The sequence below is a fragment of the Mobula birostris genome, chromosome 28 (assembly GCF_030028105.1).
Source record: "Mobula birostris isolate sMobBir1 chromosome 28, sMobBir1.hap1, whole genome shotgun sequence".
Taxonomy (NCBI): domain Eukaryota; kingdom Metazoa; phylum Chordata; class Chondrichthyes; order Myliobatiformes; family Myliobatidae; genus Mobula; species Mobula birostris.
In genome coordinates, this window is record NC_092397.1 from 39,297,927 (window position 1) to 39,318,472 (window position 20,546).

A 20,546-nucleotide genomic window follows, 5' to 3' on the forward strand; every position below is an offset into this window, starting at 1 on the left:
CACCACAACAGGAGATCCCCACAACAGGAGATCCCCACAACAGGAGGTCTCACCACAACAGGAGGTCTCACCACAACAGGAGATCCCCACAACAGGAGATCCCACCACAACAGGAGATCCAACCACAACAGGAGATCCCCACAACAGGAGGTCTCACCACAGCAGGAGATCGCACCACAACTGGAGATCCCACCACAACAGGAGGTCCCACCACACCAGGAGATCCCCACAACAGGAGATCCCCACAACAGGAGGTCCCCACAACAGGAGATCCCACCACAACAGGAGGTCCCACCACAACAGGAGATCCCACCACAACAGGAGATCCCCACAACAGGAGATCCCCACAACAGGAGGTCTCACCACAACAGGAGATCCCCACAACAGGAGGTCTCACCACAACAGGAGATCCCACCACAACAGGAGGTCTCACCACAACAGGAGATCCCCACAACAGGAGATCCCACCACAACAGGAGATCCCACCACAACAGGAGGTCTCACCACAACAGGAGATCCCCACAACAGGAGATCCCACCACAACAGGAGATCTCACCACAAGCAGGAGGTCCCCACAACAGGAGGTCCCACCACAACAGGAGATCCCACCACAACAGGAGATCCCCACAACAGGAGATCCCACCACAACAGGAGATCCCCACAACAGGAGATCCCCACAACAGGAGATCCCACCACAACAGGAGATCCCACCACAACAGGAGGTCTCACCACAACAGGAGATCCCCACAACAGGAGATCCCACCACAACAGGAGGTCTCACCACAACAGGAGATCCCACCACAACAGGAGATCCCACCACAACAGGAGATCCCCACAACAGGAGATCCCCACAACAGGAGGTCTCACCACAACAGGAGGTCTCACCACAACAGGAGATCCCACCACAACAGGAGATCCCCACAACAGGAGATCCCCACAACAGGAGATCCCAACACAACAGGAGATCCCCACAACAGGAGATCCCCACAACAGGAGGTCTCACCACAACAGGAGGTCTCACCACAACAGGAGATCCCACCACAACAGGAGATCCCCATAACAGGAGATCCCCACAACAGGAAATCCCACCACAACAGGAGATCCCCACAACAGAAGATCCCCACAACAGGAGATCCCCACAACAGGAGGTCTCACCACAACAGGAGGTGTCACCACAACAGGAGATCCCCACAACAGGAGATCCCACCACAACAGGAGATCCCACCACAACAGGAGGTCTCACCACAACAGGAGATCCCACCACTACAGGAGATCCCCACAACAGGAGATCTCACCACAACAGGAGGTCTCACCACAAGCAGGAGGTCTCACCACAACAGGAGGTCTCACCACAACAGGAGATCCCACCACAACAGGAGATCCCACCACAACAGGAGATCCCCACAACAGGAGATCCCCACAACAGGAGATCCGACCACAACAGGAGGTCTCACCACAACAGGAGATCTCACCACAACAGGAGATCCCACCACAACAGGAGATCCCCACAACAGGAGATCCCCACAACAGGAGGTCTCACCACAACAGGAGGTCTCACCACAACAGGAGATCCCCACAACAGGAGATCCCACCACAACAGGAGATCCCACCACAACAGGAGATCCCCACAACAGGAGGTCTCACCACAACAGGAGATCCCACCACAACAGGAGGTCCCACCACAACAGGAGATCCCCACAACAGGAGATCCCCACAACAGGAGGTCCCCACAACAGGAGATCCCACCACAACAGCAGGTCCCACCACAACAGGAGATCCCACCACAACAGGAGATCCCCACAACAGGAGATCCCCACAACAGGAGGTCTCACCACAACAGGAGATCCCAACAACAGGAGATCCCACCACAACAGGAGATCCCCACAACAGGAGGTCTCACCAGAACAGGAGATCCCACCACAACAGGAGGTCTCACCACAACAGGAGATCCCCACAACAGGAGATCCCACCACAACAGGAGATCCCACCACAACAGGAGGTCTCACCACAACAGGAGATCCCACCACAACAGGAGATCTCACCACAAGCAGGAGGTCCCCACAACAGGAGGTCCCACCACAACAGGAGATCCCACTACAACAGGAGATCCCCACAACAGGAGATCCCACCACAACAGGAGATCACCACAACAGGAGATCCCCACAACAGGAGATCCCACCACAACAGGAGATCCCACCACAACAGGAGGTCTCACCACAACAGGAGATCCCCACAACAGGAGATCCCACCACAACAGGAGGTCTCACCACAACAGGAGATCCCACCACAACAGGAGATCCCACCACAACAGGAGATCTCACCACAACAGGAGATCCCACCACAACAGGAGATCCCCACAACAGGAGATCCCCACAACAGGAGGGCTCACCACAACAGGAGGTCTCACCACAACAGGAGATCCCCACAACAGGAGGTCTCACCACAACAGGAGATCCCCACAACAGGAGATCCCACCACAACAGGAGATCCCCACAACAGGAGATCCCAGCACAACAGGAGGTCTCACCACAACAGGAGATCCCACCACAACAGGAGATCCCCACAACAGGAGATCCCCACAACAGGAGGTCTCACCACAACAGGAGGTCTCACCACAACAGGAGATCCCACCACAACAGGAGATCCCCACAACAGGAGATCCCCACAACAGGAGATCCCACCACAACAGGAGATCCCCACAACAGAAGATCCCCACAACAGGAGATCCCCACAACAGGAGGTCTCACCACAACAGGAGATCCCACCACAACAGGAGATCCCCACAACAGGAGATCCCCACAACAGGAGATCCGACCACAACAGGAGGTCTCACCACAACAGGAGATCTCATCACAACAGGAGATCCCACCACAACAGGTGATCCCCACAACAGGAGATCCCCACAACAGGAGGTCTCACCACAACAGGAGGTCTCACCACAACAGGAGATCCCCACAACAGGAGATCCCACCACAACAGGAGATCCCACCACAACAGGAGATCCCACCACAACAGGAGATCCCCACAACAGGAGGTCTCACCACAACAGGAGATCCCACCACAACAGGAGATCCCACCACAACAGGAGGTCCCACCACAACAGGAGATCCCCACAACAGGAGATCCCCACAACAGGAGGTCCCCACAACAGGAGATCCCACCACAACAGCAGGTCCCACCACAACAGGAGATCCCACCACAACAGGAGATCCCCACAACAGGAGATCCCCACAACAGGAGGTCTCACCACAATAGGAGATCCCCACAACAGGAGATCCCACCACAACAGGAGATCCCCACAACAGGAGGTCTCACCAGAACAGGAGATCCCACCACAACAGGAGGTCTCACCACAACAGGAGATCCCCACAACAGGAGATCCCACCACAACAGGAGATCCCACCACAACAGGAGGTCTCACCACAACAGGAGATCCCACCACAACAGGAGATCTCACCACAAGCAGGAGGTCCCCACAACAGGAGGTCCCACCACAACAGGAGATCCCACTACAACAGGAGATCCCCACAACAGGAGATCCCCACAACAGGAGGTCTCACCACAACAGGAGATCCCCCCACAACAGGAGATCCCCACAACAGGAGGTCTCACCACAACAGGAGATCTCACCACAACAGGAGATCCCACCACAACAGGAGATCCCCACAACAGGAGATCCCACCACAACAGGAGATCCCACCACAACAGGAGATCCCCACAACAGGAGATCCCCACAACAGGAGGTCTCACCACAACAGGAGGTCTCACCACAACAGGAGATCCCACCACAACAGGAGATCCCCACAACAGGAGATCCCACCACAACAGGAGATCCCCACAACAGGAGATCCCACCACAACAGGAGATCCCCACAACAGGAGATCCCACCACAACAGGAGATCCCCACAACAGGAGATCCCCACAACAGGATGTCTCACCACAACAGGAGGTCCCCACAACAGGAGATTCCACCACAACAGGAGATCCCACAACAGGAGATCCCACCACAACAAGTGATCCCACCACAACAGGAGATCCCCACAACAGGAGATCCCACCACAACAGGAGATCCCACCACAACAGGAGATCCCCACAACAGGAGGTCTCACCACAACAGGAGGTCCCCACAACAGGAGATCCCCACAACAGGAGATCCCCACAACAGGAGGTCTCACCACAACAGGAGATCCCCACAACAGGAGATCCCACCACAACAGGAGATCCCACCACAACAGGAGGTCCCACCACAACAGGAGATCCCACCACAACAGGAGGTCCCCACAACAGGAGATCTCACCACAACAGGAGGTCTCACCACAACAGGAGGTCTCACCACAACAGGAGATCCCACCACAACAGGAGATCCCCACAACAGGAGATCCCAACAACAGGAGGTCTCACCACAACAGGAGGTCTCACCAAACAGGAGGTCTCACCACAACAGGAGATCCCCACAATAGGAGATCCCCACAACAGGAGACCCCACAACAGGAGGTCTCACCACAACAGGAGGTCTCACCACAAAAGGAGGTCTCACCACAACAGGAGATCCCCACAACAGGAGATCCCTCCACAACAGGAGGTCCCCACAACAGGAGATCCCACCACAACAGGAGATCCCACCACAACAGGAGGTCCCCACAACAGGAGGTCTCCCCACAACAGGAGGTCCCACCACAACAGGAGATCCCACCAGAACAGGAGATCCCACCACAACAGGAGATCCCCACAACAGGAGATCCCACCACAACAGGAGATCCCACCACAACAGGAGATCCCACCACAACAAGAGATCCCACCACAACAGGAGATCCCCACAACAGGAGATTCCCACAACAGGAGGTCTCACCACAACAGGAGATCCCACCACATCAGGAGATCCCACCACAACAGGAGATCCCCACAACAGGAGATCCCACCACAACAGGAGATCCCCACAACAGGAGGTCTCACCACAACAGGAGATCCCCACAACAGGAGATCCCCATAACAGGAGGTCCCCACAACAGGAGATCCCACCACAACAGGAGATCCCCACAACAGGAGATCCCCACAACAGGAGATCCCACCACAACAGGAGGTCCCCACAACAGGAGGTCTCACCACAACAGGAGATCCCACCAGAACAGGAGATCCCACCACAACAGGAGATCCCCACAACAGGAGGTCTCACCACAACAGGAGATCCCACGACAACAGGAGGTCCCACCACAACATGAGATCCCACCACAACAGGAGGTCTCACCACAACAGGAGATCCCCACAACAGGAGATCCCACCACAACAGGAGATCCCACCACAACAGGAGATCCCACCACAACAGGAGATCCCCACAACAGGAGATTCCCACAACAGGAGGTCTCACCACAACAGGAGGTCTCACCACAACAGGAGATCCCCACAACAGGAGATCCCACCACAACAGAAGATCCCCATAACAGGAGATCCCCACAACAGGAGGTCTCACCACAACAGGAGATCCCACCACAACAGGAGATCCCCACAACAGGAGATCCCCACAACAGGAGGTCTCACCACAACAGGAGATCCCACCACAACAGGAGATCCCCACAACAGGAGATCCCCACAACAGGAGATCCCCACAACAGGAGGTCTCACCACAACAGGAGATCCCCACAACAGGAGATCCCCACAACAACAGGAGATCTCACCACAACAGGAGATCCCACCACAACAGGAGATCCCCACAACAGGAGGTCTCACCACAACAGGAGATCCCCACAACAGGAGATCCCACCACAACAGGAGGTCTCACCACAACAGGAGATCCCACCACAACAGAAGATCCCCACAACAGGAGATCCCACCACAACAGGAGATCCCACCACAACAGGAGGTCCCCACAACAGGAGGTCCCCACAACAGGAGGTCTCACCACAACAGGAGATCCCCACAACAGGAGATCCCACCACAACAGGGGGTCTCACCACAACAGGAGATCCCACCACAACAGGAGGTCCCCACAACAGGAGATCCCACCACAACAGGAGATCCCACCACAACTGGAGGTCTCACCACAACAGGAGATCCCACCACAACAGGAGATCCCCACAACAGGAGATCTCACCACAACAGGAGGTCTCACCAGAAGCAGGAGGTCTCACCACAACAGGAGGTCTCACCACAACAGGAGATCCCACCACAACAGGAGGTCCCACCACAACAGGAGATCCGCACAACAGGAGGTCCCACCACAACAGGAGGTCCCACCACAACAGGAGATCCCACCACAACAGGAGGTCCCACCACAACAGGAGGTCCACCACAACAGGAGATCCCACCACAACAGGAGGTCTCACCACAACAGGAGATCCCACCACAAGCAGGAGATCTCACCACAACAGGAGGTCTCACCACAACAGGAGGTCTCACCACAACAGGAGATCCCACCACAACAGGAGATCCCCACAACAGGAGATCCCACCACAACAGGAGGTCTCACCACAAGCAGGAGATCTCACCACAACAGGAGGTCTCACCACAACAGGAGATCTCACCACAACAGGAGATCCCACCACAACAGGAGGTCTCACCACAACAGGAGATCCCACCACAAGCAGGAGATCCCCACAACAGGAGGTCTCACCACAACAGGAGATCCCCACAACAGGAGATCCCCACAACAGGAGGTCTCACCACAACAGGAGGTCTCACCACAACAGGAGATCCCCACAACAGGAGATCCCACCACAACAGGAGGTCTCACCACAACAGGAGATCCCACCACAACAGGAGGTCCCCACAACAGGAGATCCCACCACAACAGGAGATCCCACCACAACAGGAGGTCTCACCACAACAGGAGATCCCACCACAACAGGAGATCCCCACAACAGGAGATCTCACCACAACAGGAGGTCTCACCACAAGCAGGAGGTCTCACCACAACAGGAGGTCTCACCACAACAGGAGATCCCACCACAACAGGAGATCCCACCACAACAGGAGATCCCCACAACAGGAGATCCCCACAACAGGAGATCCCACCACCACAGGAGGTCTCACCACAACAGGAGATCTCACCACAACAGGAGATCCCACCACAACAGGAGATCCCCACAACAGGAGATCACCACAACAGGAGGTCTCACCACAACAGGAGGTCTCACCACAACAGGAGATCCCCACAACAGGAGATCCCACCACAACAGGAGATCCCACCACAACAGGAGATCCCCACAACAGGAGGTCTCACCACAACAGGAGATCCCACCACAACAGGAGATCCCACCACAACAGGAGGTCCCACCACAACAGGAGATCCCCACAACAGGAGATCACCACAACAGGAGGTCCGCACAACAGGAGATCCCACCACAACAGGAGGTCCCACCACAACAGGAGATCCCACCACAACAGGAGATCCCCACAACAGGAGATCCCCACAACAGTAGGTCTCACCACAACAGGAGATCCCCACAACAGGAGATCCCACAACAACAGGAGATCCCCACAACAGGAGATCCCACCACAACAGGAGATCCCACCACAACAGGAGATCCCCACAACAAGAGATCCCACCACAACAGGAGGTCTCACCACAACAGGAGGTCTCACCACAACAGGAGATCTCACCACAACAGGAGATCCCCACAACAGGAGATCCCACCACAACAGGAGATCTCACCAGAACAGGAGGTCTCACCACAACAGGAGATCCCACCACAACAGGAGATCCCACCACAACAGGAGATCCCACCACAACAGGAGGTCCCACCACAACAGGAGATCCCCACAACAGGAGATCCCACCACAACAGGAGATCTCAACACAACAGGAGGTCTCACCACAACAGGAGGTCCCCACAACAGGAGATCTCACCACAACAGGAGATCCCCACAACAGGAGGTCTCACCACAACAGGAGGTCTCACCACAACAGGAGGTCCCACCACAACAGGAGGTCCCCACAACAGGAGATCTCACCACAACAGGAGATCCCCACAACAGGAGGTCTCACCACAACAGGAGGTCTCACCACAACAGGAGGTCCCACCACAACAGGAGATCCCCACAACAGGAGATCCCACCACAACAGGAGGTCTCACCACAACAGGAGGTCTCACCACAACAGGAGATCCCACCACAACAGGAGGTCTCACCACAACAGGAGATCCCACCACAACAGGAGGTCTCACCACAACAGGAGATCCCACCACAACAGGAGATCCCCACAACAGGAGGTCTCACCACAACAGGAGGTCTCACCACAACAGGAGATCCCACCACAACAGGAGGTCCCCACAACAGGAGATCTCACCACAACAGGAGGTCTCACCACAACAGGAGATCCCACCACAACAGGAGATCCCCACAACAGGAGATCCCACCACAACAGGAGATCCCCACAACAGGAGATCCCCACAACAGGAGATCCCCACAACAGGAGATCCCACCACAACAGGAGATCCCCACAACAGGAGATCCCCACAACAGGAGATCCCACCACAACAGGAGGTCCCCACAACAGGAGATCTCACCACAACAGGAGATCCCCACAACAGGAGATCCCCACAACAGGAGATCCCCACAACAGGAGATCCCACCACAACAGGAGGTCTCACCACAACAGGAGGTCTCACCACAACAGGAGATCCCACCACAGCAGGAGAGCCCCACAACAGGAGATCCCACCACAACAGGAGATCCCCACAACAGGAGATCCCACCACAACAGGAGATCCCCACAACAGGAGATCCCACCACAACAGGAGATCCCCACAACAGGAGATCCCCACAACAGGATGTCTCACCACAACAGGAGGTCCCCACAACAGGAGATTACACCACAACAGGAGATCCCACAACAGGAGATCCCACCACAACAAGTGATCCCACCACAACAGGAGATCCCCACAACAGGAGATCCCACCACAACAGGAGATCCCACCACAACAGGAGATCCCCACAACAGGAGGTCTCACCACAACAGGAGGTCCCCACAACAGGAGATCCCCACAACAGGAGATCCCCACAACAGGAGGTCTCACCACAACAGGAGATCCCCACAACAGGAGATCCCACCACAACAGGAGATCCCACCACAACGGGAGGTCCCACCACAACAGGAGATCCCACCACAACAGGAGGTCCCCACAACAGGAGATCTCACCACAACAGGAGGTCTCACCACAACAGGAGGTCTCACCACAACAGGAGATCCCACCACAACAGGAGATCCCCACAACAGGAGATCCCAACAACAGGAGGTCTCACCACAACAGGAGGTCTCACCAAACAGGAGGTCTCACCACAACAGGAGATCCCCACAATAGGAGATCCCCACAACAGGAGACCCCACAACAGGAGGTCTCACCACAACAGGAGGTCTCACCACAAAAGGAGGTCTCACCACAACAGGAGATCCCCACAACAGGAGATCCCTCCACAACAGGAGGTCCCCACAACAGGAGATCCCACCACAACAGGAGATCCCACCACAACAGGAGGTCCCCACAACAGGAGGTCTCCCCACAACAGGAGGTCCCACCACAACAGGAGATCCCACCAGAACAGGAGATCCCACCACAACAGGAGATCCCCACAACAGGAGATCCCACCACAACAGGAGATCCCACCACAACAGGAGATCCCACCACAACAAGAGATCCCACCACAACAGGAGATCCCCACAACAGGAGATTCCCACAACAGGAGGTCTCACCACAACAGGAGATCCCACCACATCAGGAGATCCCACCACAACAGGAGATCCCCACAACAGGAGATCCCACCACAACAGGAGATCCCCACAACAGGAGGTCTCACCACAACAGGAGATCCCCACAACAGGAGATCCCCATAACAGGAGGTCCCCACAACAGGAGATCCCACCACAACAGGAGATCCCCACAACAGGAGATCCCCACAACAGGAGATCCCACCACAACAGGAGGTCCCCACAACAGGAGGTCTCACCACAACAGGAGATCCCACCAGAACAGGAGATCCCACCACAACAGGAGATCCCCACAACAGGAGGTCTCACCACAACAGGAGATCCCACGACAACAGGAGGTCCCACCACAACATGAGATCCAACCACAACAGGAGGTCTCACCACAACAGGAGATCCCCACAACAGGAGATCCCACCACAACAGGAGATCCCACCACAACAGGAGATCCCACCACAACAGGAGATCCCCACAACAGGAGATTCCCACAACAGGAGGTCTCACCACAACAGGAGGTCTCACCACAACAGGAGATCCCCACAACAGGAGATCCCACCACAACAGAAGATCCCCATAACAGGAGATCCCCACAACAGGAGGTCTCACCACAACAGGAGATCCCACCACAACAGGAGATCCCCACAACAGGAGATCCCCACAACAGGAGGTCTCACCACAACAGGAGATCCCACCACAACAGGAGATCCCCACAACAGGAGATCCCCACAACAGGAGATCCCCACAACAGGAGGTCTCACCACAACAGGAGATCCCCACAACAGGAGATCCCCACAACAACAGGAGATCTCACCACAACAGGAGATCCCACCACAACAGGAGATCCCCACAACAGGAGGTCTCACCACAACAGGAGATCCCCACAACAGGAGATCCCACCACAACAGGAGGTCTCACCACAACAGGAGATCCCACCACAACAGAAGATCCCCACAACAGGAGATCCCACCACAACAGGAGATCCCACCACAACAGGAGGTCCCCACAACAGGAGGTCCCCACAACAGGAGGTCTCACCACAACAGGAGATCCCCACAACAGGAGATCCCACCACAACAGGGGGTCTCACCACAACAGGAGATCCCACCACAACAGGAGGTCCCCACAACAGGAGATCCCACCACAACAGGAGATCCCACCACAACAGGAGGTCTCACCACAACAGGAGATCCCACCACAACAGGAGATCCCCACAACAGGAGATCTCACCACAACAGGAGGTCTCACCAGAAGCAGGAGGTCTCACCGCAACAGGAGGTCTCACCACAACAGGAGATCCCACCACAACAGGAGGTCCCACCACAACAGGAGATCCCCACAACAGGAGGTCCCACCACAACAGGAGGTCCCACCACAACAGGAGATCCCACCACAACAGGAGGTCCCACCACAACAGGAGGTCCACCACAACAGGAGATCCCACCACAACAGGAGGTCTCACCACAACAGGAGATCCCACCACAAGCAGGAGATCTCACCACAACAGGAGGTCTCACCACAACAGGAGGTCTCACCACAACAGGAGATCCCACCACAACAGGAGATCCCCACAACAGGAGATCCCACCACAACAGGAGGTCTCACCACAAGCAGGAGATCTCACCACAACAGGAGGTCTCACCACAACAGGAGATCTCACCACAACAGGAGATCCCACCACAACAGGAGGTCTCACCACAACAGGAGATCCCACCACAAGCAGGAGATCCCCACAACAGGAGGTCTCACCACAACAGGAGATCCCCACAACAGGAGATCCCCACAACAGGAGATCCCCACAACAGGAGGTCTCACCACAACAGGAGGTCTCACCACAACAGGAGATCCCCACAACAGCAGATCCCACCACAACAGGAGGTCTCACCACAACAGGAGATCCCACCACAACAGGAGGTCCCCACAACAGGAGATCCCACCACAACAGGAGATCCCACCACAACAGGAGGTCTCACCACAACAGGAGATCCCACCACAACAGGAGATCCCCACAACAGGAGATCTCACCACAACAGGAGGTCTCACCACAAGCAGGAGGTCTCACCACAACAGGAGGTCTCACCACAACAGGAGATCCCACCACAACAGGAGATCCCACCACAACAGGAGATCCCCACAACAGGAGATCCCCACAACAGGAGATCCCACCACCACAGGAGGTCTCACCACAACAGGAGATCTCACCACAACAGGAGATCCCACCACAACAGGAGATCCCCACAACAGGAGACCACCACAACAGGAGGTCTCACCACAACAGGAGGTCTCACCACAACAGGAGATCCCCACAACAGGAGATCCCACCACAACAGGAGATCCCACCACAACAGGAGATCCCCACAACAGGAGGTCTCACCACAACAGGAGATCCCACCACAACAGGAGATCCCACCACAACAGGAGGTCCCACCACAACAGGAGATCCCCACAACAGGAGATCACCACAACAGGAGGTCCGCACAACAGGAGATCCCACCACAACAGGAGGTCCCACCACAACAGGAGATCCCACCACAACAGGAGATCCCCACAACAGGAGATCCCCACAACAGGAGGTCTCACCACAACAGGAGATCCCCACAACAGGAGATCCCACAACAACAGGAGATCCCCACAACAGGAGATCCCACCACAACAGGAGATCCCACCACAACAGGAGATCCCCACAACAAGAGATCCCACCACAACAGGAGGTCTCACCACAACAGGAGGTCTCACCACAACAGGAGATCTCACCACAACAGGAGATCCCCACAACAGGAGATCCCACCACAACAGGAGATCTCACCAGAACAGGAGGTCTCACCACAACAGGAGATCCCACCACAACAGGAGATCCCACCACAACAGGAGATCCCACCACAACAGGAGGTCCCACCACAACAGGAGATCCCCACAACAGGAGATCCCACCACAACAGGAGATCTCAACACAACAGGAGGTCTCACCACAACAGGAGGTCCCCACAACAGGAGATCTCACCACAACAGGAGATCCCCACAACAGGAGGTCTCACCACAACAGGAGGTCCCACCACAACAGGAGGTCCCCACAACAGGAGATCTCACCACAACAGGAGATCCCCACAACAGGAGGTCTCACCACAACAGGAGGTCTCACCACAACAGGAGGTCCCACCACAACAGGAGATCCCCACAACAGGAGATCCCACCACAACAGGAGGTCTCACCACAACAGGAGGTCTCACCACAACAGGAGATCCCACCACAACAGGAGGTCTCACCACAACAGGAGATCCCACCACAACAGGAGGTCTCACCACAACAGGAGATCCCACCACAACAGGAGATCCCCACAACAGGAGGTCTCACCACAACAGGAGGTCTCACCACAACAGGAGATCCCACCACAACAGGAGGTCCCCACAACAGGAGATCTCACCACAACAGGAGGTCTCACCACAACAGGAGATCCCACCACAACAGGAGATCCCACCACAACAGGAGATCCCCACAACAGGAGATCCCACCACAACAGGAGATCCCCACAACAGGAGATCCCCACAACAGGAGATCCCCACAACAGGAGATCCCACCACAACAGGAGATCCCCACAACAGGAGATCCCCACAACAGGAGATCCCACCACAACAGGAGGTCCCCACAACAGGAGATCTCACCACAACAGGAGATCCCCACAACAGGAGATCCCCACAACAGGAGATCCCCACAACAGGAGATCCCACCACAACAGGAGGTCTCACCACAACAGGAGGTCTCACCACAACAGGAGGTCTCACCACAACAGGAGATCCCACCACAACAGGAGAGCCCCACAACAGGAGATCCCCACAACAGGAGATCCCACCACAACAGGAGGTCTCACCACAACAGGAGGTCTCACCACAACAGGAGGTCTCACCACAACAGGAGATCCCACCACAACAGGAGATCCCCACAACAGGAGGTCCCACCACAACAGGAGATCCCACCACAACAGGAGGTCCCCACAACAGGAGGTCCCCACAACAGGAGATCCCCACAACAGGAGATCCCACCACAACAGGAGATCCCACCACAACAGGAGATCCCACCACAACAGGAGGTCTCACCGCAACAGGAGATCCCACCACAGCAGGAGATCCCCACAACAGGATCTCTCACCACAACAGGAGATCCCACCACAAGCAGGAGATCCCCACAACAGGAGGTCTCACCACAACAGGAGGTCTCACCACAACAGGAGATCCCCACAACAGGAGATCCCCACAACAGGAGATCCCACCACAACAGGAGATCCCCACAACAGGAGATCCCACCACAACAGGAGGACCCCACAACAGGAGGTCTCACCACAACAGGAGGTCTCACCACAACAGGAGATCCCACCACAACAGGAGATCCCACCACAACAGGAGATCCCCACAACAGGAGATCCCACCACAACAGGAGGTCTCACCACAAGCAGGAGATCTCACCACAACAGGAGGTCTCACCACAACAGGAGATCTCACCACAACAGGAGATCCCACCACAACAGGAGGTCTCACCACAACAGGAGATCCCACCACAAGCAGGAGATCCCCACAACAGGAGGTCTCACCACAACAGGAGATCCCCACAACAGGAGATCCCCACAACAGGAGGTCTCACCACAACAGGAGATCCCACCACAACAGGAGGTCTCACCACAAGCAGGAGATCTCACCACAACAGGATGTCTCACCACAACAGGAGATCTCACCACAAGAGGAGATCCCACCACAACAGGAGGTCTCACTACAACAGGAGATCCCACCACAAGCAGGAGATCCCCACAACAGGAGGTCTCACCACAACAGGAGATCCCCACAACAGGAGATCCCCACAACAGGAGATCCCCACAACAGGAGGTCTCACCACAACAGGAGGTCTCACCACAACAGGAGATCCCCACAACAGGAGATCCCACCACAACAGGAGGTCTCACCACAACAGGAGATCCCACCACAACAGGAGGTCCCCACAACAGGAGATCCCACCACAACTGGAGATCCCACCACAACAGGAGGTCTCACCACAACAGGAGATCCCACCACAACAGGAGATCCCCACAACAGATCTCACCACAACAGGAGTTCTCACCACAAGCAGGAGGTCTCACCACAACAGGAGGTCTCACCACAGCAGGAGATCCCACCACAACAGGAGATCCCACCACAACAGGAGATCCCCACAACAGGAGATCCCCACAACAGGAGATCCCCACAACAGGAAATCCCACCACAACAGGAGGACCCCACAACAGGAGGTCTCACCACAACAGGAGGTCTCACCACAACAGGAGATCCCACCACAACAGGAGATCCCCACAACAGGAGATCCCACCACAACAGGAGGTCTCACCACAAGCAGGAGATCTCACCACAACAGGAGGTCTCACCACAACAGGAGATCTCACCACAACAGGAGATCCCACCACAACAGGAGGTCTCACCACAACAGGAGATCCCACCACAAGCAGGAGATCCCCACAACAGGAGGTCTCACCACAACAGGAGATCCCCACAACAGGAGGTCTCACCACAACAGGAGATCCCACCACAACAGGAGGTCTCACCACAAGCAGGAGATCTCACCACAACAGGATGTCTCACCACAGCAGGAGATCTCACCACAAGAGGAGATCCCACCACAAGAGGAGGTCTCACTACAACAGGAGATCCCACCACAAGCAGGAGATCCCCACAACAGGAGGTCTCACCACAACAGGAGATCCCCACTACAGGAGAACCCCACAACAGAAGGTCCCCACAACAGGAGATCCCACCACAACTGGAGATCCCACCACAACAGGAGGTCTCACCACAACAGGAGATCCCACCACAACAGGAGATCCCCACAACAGGAGAACCCCACAACAGAAGGTCCCCACAACAGGAGATCCCACCACAACTGGAGATCCCACCACAACAGGAGGTCTCACCACAACAGGAGATCCCAACAACAGGAGATCCCACCACAACAGGACATCCCCACAACAGGAGGTCTCACCAGAACAGGAGATCCCACCACAACAGGAGGTCTCACCACAACAGGAGATCCCCACAACAGGAGATCCCACCACAACAGGAGATCCCACCACAACAGGAGGTCTCACCACAACAGGAGATCCCACCACAACAGGAGATCTCACCACAAGCAGGAGGTCCCCACAACAGGAGGTCCCACCACAACAGGAGATCCCACTACAACAGGAGATCCCCACAACAGGAGATCCCACCACAACAGGAGATCACCACAACAGGAGATCCCCACAACAGGAGATCCCACCACAACAGGAGATCCCACCACAACAGGAGGTCTCACCACAACAGGAGATCCCCACAACAGGAGATCCCACCACAACAGGAGGTCTCACCACAACAGGAGATCCCACCACAACAGGAGATCCCACCACAACAGGAGATCTCACCACAACAGGAGATCCCACCACAACAGGAGATCCCCACAACAGGAGATCCCCACAACAGGAGGTCTCACCACAACAGGAGGTCTCACCACAACAGGAGATCCCCACAACAGGAGGTCTCACCACAACAGGAGATCCCCACAACAGGAGATCCCACCACAACAGGAGATCCCCACAACAGGAGATCCCAGCACAACAGGAGGTCTCACCACAACAGGAGATCCCACCACAACAGGAGATCCCCACAACAGGAGATCCCCACAACAGGAGGTCTCACCACAACAGGAGGTCTCACCACAACAGGAGATCCCACCACAACAGGAGATCCCCACAACAGGAGATCCCCACAACAGGAGATCCCACCACAACAGGAGATCCCCACAACAGAAGATCCCCACAACAGGAGATCCCCACAACAGGAGGTCTCACCACAACAGGAGATCCCACCACAACAGGAGATCCCCACAACAGGAGATCCCCACAACAGGAGATCCGACCACAACAGGAGGTCTCACCACAACAGGAGATCTCATCACAACAGGAGATCCCACCACAACAGGTGATCCCCACAACAGGAGATCCCCACAACAGGAGGTCTCACCACAACAGGAGGTCTCACCACAACAGGAGATCCCCACAACAGGAGATCCCACCACAACAGGAGATCCCACCACAACAGGAGACCCCACCACAACAGGAGATCCCCACAACAGGAGGTCTCACCACAACAGGAGATCCCACCACAACAGGAGATCCCACCACAACAGGAGGTCCCACCACAACAGGAGATCCCCACAACAGGAGATCCCCACAACAGGAGGTCCCCACAACAGGAGATCCCACCACAACAGCAGGTCCCACCACAACAGGAGATCCCACCACAACAGGAGATCCCCACAACAGGAGATCCCCACAACAGGAGGTCTCACCACAATAGGAGATCCCCACAACAGGAGATCCCACCACAACAGGAGATCCCCACAACAGGAGGTCTCACCAGAACAGGAGATCCCACCACAACAGGAGGTCTCACCACAACAGGAGATCCCCACAACAGGAGATCCCACCACAAGCAGGAGGTCCCCACAACAGGAGGTCCCACCACAACAGGAGATCCCACTACAACAGGAGATCCCCACAACAGGAGATCCCACCACAACAGGAGATCACCACAACAGGAGATCCCCACAACAGGAGATCCCACCACAACAGGAGATCCCACCACAACAGGAGGTCTCACCACAACAGGAGATCCCCACAACAGGAGATCCCACCACAACAGGAGGTCTCACCACAACAGGAGATCCCACCACAACAGGAGATCCCACCACAACAGGAGATCTCACCACAACAGGAGATCCCACCACAACAGGAGATCCCCACAACAGGAGATCCCCACAACAGGAGGTCTCACCACAACAGGAGGTCTCACCACAACAGGAGATCCCCACAACAGGAGGTCTCACCACAACAGGAGATCCCCACAACAGGAGATCCCACCACAACAGGAGATCCCCACAACAGGAGATCCCAGCACAACAGGAGGTCTCACCACAACAGGAGATCCCACCACAACAGGAGATCCCCACAACAGGAGGTCTCACCACAACAGGAGGTCTCACCACAACAGGAGATCCCACCACAACAGGAGATCCCCACAACAGGAGATCCCCACAACAGGAGATCCCACCACAACAGGAGATCCCCACAACAGAAGATCCCCACAACAGGAGATCCCCACAACAGGAGGTCTCACCACAACAGGAGATCCCACCACAACAGGAGATCCCCACAACAGGAGATCCCCACAACAGGAGATCCGACCACAACAGGAGGTCTCACCACAACAGGAGATCTCATCACAACAGGAGATCCCACCACAACAGGTGATCCCCACAACAGGAGATCCCCACAACAGGAGGTCTCACCACAACAGGAGGTCTCACCACAACAGGAGATCCCCACAACAGGAGATCCCACCACAACAGGAGATCCCACCACAACAGGAGACCCCACCACAACAGGAGATCCCCACAACAGGAGGTCTCACCACAACAGGAGATCCCACCACAACAGGAGATCCCACCACAACAGGAGGTCCCACCACAACAGGAGATCCCCACAACAGGAGATCCCCACAACAGGAGGTCCCCACAACAGGAGATCCCACCACAACAGCAGGTCCCACCACAACAGGAGATCCCACCACAACAGGAGATCCCCACAACAGGAGATCCCCACAACAGGAGGTCTCACCACAATAGGAGATCCCCACAACAGGAGATCCCACCACAACAGGAGATCCCCACAACAGGAGGTCTCACCAGAACAGGAGATCCCACCACAACAGGAGGTCTCACCACAACAGGAGATCCCCACAACAGGAGATCCCACCACAACAGGAGATCCCACCACAACAGGAGGTCTCACCACAACAGGAGATCCCACCACAACAGGAGATCTCACCACAAGCAGGAGGTCCCCACAACAGGAGGTCCCACCACAACAGGAGATCCCACTACAACAGGAGATCCCCACAACAGGAGGTCTCACCACAACAGGAGATCCCCCCACAACAGGAGATCCCCACAACAGGAGGTCTCACCACAACAGGAGATCCCACCACAACAGGAGATCCCCACAACAGGAGATCCCCACAACAGGAGGTCTCACCACAACAGGAGATCCCACCACAACAGGAGGTCCCCACAACAGGAGATCCCACCACAACAGGAGATCCCACCACAACAGGAGGTCCCCACAACAGGAGGTCTCCCCACAACAGGAGGTCCCACCACAACAGGAGATCCCACCAGAACAGGAGATCCCACCACAACAGGAGATCCCCACAACAGGAGATCCCACCACAACAGGAGATCCCACCACAACAGGAGATCCCACCACAACAAGAGATCCCACCACAACAGGAGATCCCCACAACAGGAGATTCCCACAACAGGAGGTCTCACCACAACAGGAGATCCCACCACATCAGGAGATCCCACCACAACAGGAGATCCCCACAACAGGAGATCCCACCACAACAGGAGATCCCCACAACAGGAGGTCTCACCACAACAGGAGATCCCCACAACAGGAGATCCCCATAACAGGAGGTCCCCACAACAGGAGATCCCACCACAACAGGAGATCCCCACAACAGGTGATCCCCACAACAGGAGATCCCACCACAACAGGAGGTCCGCACAACAGGAGGTCTCACCACAACAGGAGATCCCACCAGAACAGGAGATCCCACCACAACAGGAGATCCCCACAACAGGAGGTCTCACCACAACAGGAGATCCCACGACAACAGGAGGTCCCACCACAACATGAGATCCCACCACAACAGGAGGTCTCACCACAACAGGAGATCCCCACAACAGGAGACCCCACCACAACAGGAGATCCCACCACAACAGGAGATCCCCACAACAGGAGATTCCCACAACAGGAGGTCTCACCACAACAGGAGGTCTCACCACAACAGGAGATCCCCACAACAGGAGATCCCACCACAACAGAAGATCCCCATAACAGGAGATCCCCACAACAGGAGGTCTCACCACAACAGGAGATCCCACCACAACAGGAGATCCCCACAACAGGAGATCCCCACAACAGGAGGTCTCACCACAACAGGAGATCCCACCACAACAGGAGATCCCCACAACAGGAGATCCCCACAACAGGAGGTCTCACCACAACAGGAGATCCCCACAACAGGAGATCCCCACAACAACAGGAGATCTCACCACAACAGGAGATCCCACCACAACAGGAGATCCCCACAACAGGAGGTCTCACCACAACAGGAGATCCCCACAACAGGAGATCCCACCACAACAGGAGGTCTCACCACAACAGGAGATCCCACCACAACAGAAGATCCCCACAACAGGAGATCCCACCACAACAGGAGATCCCACCACAACAGGAGGTCCCCACAACAGGAGGTCCCCACAACAGGAGGTCTCACCACAACAGGAGATCCCCACAACAGGAGATCCCACCACAACAGGGGGTCACACCACAACAGGAGATCCCACCACAACAGGAGGTCCCCACAACAGGAGATCCCACCACAACAGGAGATCCCACCACAACAGGAGGTCTCACCACAACAGGAGATCCCACCACAACAGGAGATCCCCACAACAGGAGATCTCACCACAACAGGAGGTCTCACCAGAAGCAGGAGGTCTCACCGCAACAGGAGGTCTCACCACAACAGGAGATCCCACCACAACAGGAGGTCCCACCACAACAGGAGATCCCCACAACAGGAGGTCCCACCACAACAGGAGGTCCTACCACAACAGGAGATCCCACCACAACAGGAGGTCCCACCACAACAGGAGGTCCACCACAACAGGAGATCCCACCACAACAGGAGGTCTCACCACAACAGGAGATCCCACCA